We start from the raw sequence: 4467 nt of genomic DNA on the forward strand, positions 1-4467 counted from the left end.
CAAAGATATTTTCCAGAGGAGTTTCAGGCTTTGTAATTGTTTTAGAATTGATTGCTGCAAGAAATGGGTTTATGTGTTCTGACAGTGTGTTAATACAATAAAAGGAATTTTTAGTAGCAAAAGAGTTACAATTTTTCAGTGGTTGTAGTTCGTTTTTTTTTTTCTTTTCATTTCTGTCTCTTTGTAGATAAAATGAGATTTCATAAGCTCTGGTTTTTCAACATCAGTTTTTAGAAAATTTTTTCATCAGCATTCCTTGTTCAAGGCTAAATACAGTTCAAAGAAAAATACATCCAAAAATGCCTTAAAAAGATTTATTGTGTTGTGCTTAATGGGAAATATTGTTACCATAAAAATACATTGTAAGTTGTAACCTTGAATGCTTGCTTACCAGGATACTTGAAAATAAACGTTATAGTCTTGTTTCCAAAATAGATAAGCAGCTTTCCTCTGGTATCTGTGCAATATATTCAATATAATTTTCTCAGGTATAAAGTGCTTATTTTAGCATTAGTAGAATATTTTAATTTAAGTCTGTCATTCAATTATATGCCATGTAATTTAGAATATCTGTTCTCTGCTACTAGAAGCATTTTTATTAGCTTTATATGCTCCAGCTTGAATTTTCCTTGATTCAAAGCCATTACATTTTTGTCACTTTCACTTTTAAATAAAGGTTTCACTTGGTAAAATCTGATAGTTATACAGATATGCACACTGAAGGAAATTAGTGGCAACCAATATCTAGTAGAGGCAAGTAATCCTGACTTATCACTTTGAACTTATAAACCTGGACATGTGTGTAAAAATTGTAGTGAAACTAATATGCAAAATAAAGATTATTTACACACTCTTTCTTTGCTAATTAAAAATGATATATAAATTTGAGGGTCTGTGTGGCAGTCAAGCCCTCGTAAATATATAACTACTGATGATCTAAATTTTCACACATACCTGCCTGGTTAAGCTAAGTGTTTCCAGTTTAATACCCTACTCAGGACCTACTGCCTAGGGCTTGAATAAGATATGATGATTTGTAAATAAATATATGCTTTCCTGATCTAACCTTAGACCCTAAGTAGCTCAAAGATTTTCACCACCTAAAAGGCTCTTAAGACTGTCATATTTATTCAACAATAACTCTAGTCCTTGCCAATTTAATGGGAACTGGGTATATTGTTTGGGGGAAAAAATCAAAGAAAGGCATTTTGTAACAGAATATATATAAAGATAAATAATTAATAAATTTGATTACTTACTAGCAAGCACTAATAGGTCATTAGTAATAATATAATTCATTTAATATTAATTATTATCTTTTATAGATAAAAATTTTCAGAAAATTATCATTTAATTCACACTTAAAGAAACAATGCTCCTGGAACTACATATACCTGGAATGACAGTTCCCAGAAATGATGTCTAGAATTCACCATCAATACCTAGAACTGGTATTGCTTTGTGTTGAGTAAGCCAATGTGTGAAGAATGAATTGTTTGACATTATTTCTAAAGAGGAAATCAATCTGATGAACTCAAAGAGGACTGTAGAGATAGTGTAGTGTTCCAGCCTTTAGGATGGGCTTGGATGGAGATGGAGGCCTTTGTCCTTAGGCCCCGGCCACGTGGCTCCATCACCCATTAACCGGGAGGTTATCATCTTCAGGTGGTCGCAGCGGGAATCAAATTCACTCAGACAGGCTTCAGGGAGTATCAGCTTTATTCATACCCTATCCACCACATGTGTGGTCAATCTCAACCATTTACGCATGCTATCCTTATCTTGCCCTGCGTCTTAACATTTTTCAGCCATGTTTCCTCCTCTTACCTCTCCAATCTGGCAAAGACCGCAATCCCTTGGGTCAAAGGCCTTATCTAACCTTCCCAAGAACCCTCCCAGGAATGGGCGGGGTCTTGCAGGTAAAGATACACGTAATATCTGCCCAAGATACCTCCCAGAGATGGGCAGGTTCTTGCAGGTAGTTAAACATAAATCCGGGGTGGAGTCACAAGATAGGATGTGAAGTAAATATGCTCAGTTAACCAGGCAAAGGCCCTCAGGAATTTCAAGACTGAGAATGAAGAAGCCACTTGAAGAGCAGGAGGAGGGTTGGTCAAGATCTTATATCAAAGAAAAATAGGCATACAAGGGGGAAATGACCCATGAGTTAATAGAAATGAATATTTTGATTTTAAGAAGTGTGGGTGAGAAAATATGAATAGACTAAGTCCATAATAGGCAAGTTGTCAAATCTTGGCGTGAATTTTATTAATGATCACAACTGTCTTCATACCTAGATTGAAAATTAGATAATGTAACATTGATGGAAGGTTATCATATATTTGAGTCATATGGAATCAGAACGATTCCAGTTCAACATTGGATTGTAACTTCAATAAAGTTATAATTTTTATTACTTTAATCAAGCACCATGGTTCAGGGTGCCTCAAACTTTTTAAACAGGGGCCAGTTCACTGTCCTTCAGACTGTTGGAGGGCCAGGTTATAGTAAAAACAAAAATTATGAACAAATTTCTATGCACACTGCATATATCTTATTTAGAAGTGAAGAAACAAAATGGGAATAAATACAATATGTGGTCCGTGGGCCGTAGTTTGAGGACCATTGGTTTACTTAGTTTCTCTTAATGAATTTTTTTCTGCCATTCCATATTCCTACACCAATCATAACATCAGTGTAAAATTTCTTCTACCATTTACTATGTTTCCTACCCACTCCCAAATCTGCCCCCTTGGCAAACATGAAATAATTTACATTATATTACTTATTTACAACTAAGTAGTAATGAAATTATCAAAAAATTAGAGCTAAAGAATATTTGTGAAAATTATTATATCTCAGAATGGGGTTATTATGTCATTGTCTAAAGATTTAGAGAGCTGTTCTTAACCAGTTGACCATTCTGTTATTTGATTTGTTTGTTAATTCTAGGAGTCTTTTATGCTACTTTTACATCTAATCTGGTGCATTCTAACTGGGCTGTCTGCACTGAAATATGTGGAGTTTTGTGTGGCTACAGATTTGGAAACTTGAATAAGGAAATCCAGGTTCTGTGGTTAACATGGCAATGGCTGTTGCTGCCAGGGCTTCTGGAAGTGTAGAAGGGCAAGGAGGCTGCCCACATTGTCTCTGACAAGGAAGGCATCAAGTTCTCACCCCAGTTACTGGAAAGCTTGGTGTTTTGTTCTGTTAGGCATTTCTGCAAAAATCAGTCATAAAGTGGTAAATTTGGGCTATTGGTGTCATAATAATTGTGGCTTATTGGTGCAACTATCAAGATTTCAGCAGGGCAAGTACGTGGTCCTCTTTTTCCCAAGAGTTTTCAGCTGGAAAACTCTTATGCCCAGGATCATTCTTGTTTGGTTCTCATCTTTTTTGAGAATAGAATGAATCTGTGAAGCTGGACAGAGAATTGGCTTGATAGTGGCTCTGGAACATAATCTTTGAATTTAGATGTAAGCAAATATTTATGTTTGATTTTTTTTGGTCCATATCACAGGACTTACTCCTGGCTCTGTGCTCAAACATAACTCCTGGTGGGCTCAGGAAAACATAATGGGTGCTGGAAATCAAACCATAGTTTGTCTTATGCAGCTCAAATGCTCTATCTACTGTACTATTGCTATGGCACCAGATAAAGGTTTATTTTTAAGGTATTTTCTTGATATATATATATATATAATACATATACATATATAAAGTGCCTATCTAAGACCAAATACTGTATAGATCCTCAGTAAGCAAAGATGGTTCAGATACTTTTGATCATTAATGCTAATAGAAAACACAATATTAAATATATAACTAAAATATGTGATACAAAAGCTAAAATATTGGGTAACAGGCATTGTGGGGCATCAAGATGAAGGGAATGTCAGAGAGAGGTCAATTTCAAGATGAGACCTGAATAAAGAGTAAAACTTAAAACAATTGTTAGAGAAGAAAAGAAGTGGGCACTAGCACTGGAAAGCAAATAGTCTGTATTTTCACATGTAATTTTAAATAAAAATTTAAAATCATTCCACTATGCAGCTATTAGAAAAAATGAAGTCATGAAATTTGCTTATACATGGATGAATATGAAGACTATAATGTTGAGTGAAATGTCATAGGGAGAGAGATAAACACAGAATTGTCTCACTCATATGTGGGATTTAAGAAAAAATAGAAGTATAATAATAATACTCAGATACCATAGAGATAAGGACCATAAGGACTATTATAAGAAGCTTATCACAAAGAGTGGAAAGTGCAGTTAGAGAAATAACTACAGTAATATCTTCCATGACAATGATAGAGAAATAGAATGCATGCCTTGAAGATAAGCAGGAAATGGGGAGGAGGTAAAAGGGGGATGATGGTGAGAAAGTTGCACTGGTGAAGGAAGATGTGCATTTTATGGCTGAAACCCAATTACGAATATGTTTGTAACCATGGTGCATAAAT

Source organism: Suncus etruscus, chromosome 10 (genome assembly GCF_024139225.1).
Source record: "Suncus etruscus isolate mSunEtr1 chromosome 10, mSunEtr1.pri.cur, whole genome shotgun sequence".
NCBI classification, from domain to species: Eukaryota; Metazoa; Chordata; class Mammalia; order Eulipotyphla; family Soricidae; genus Suncus; species Suncus etruscus.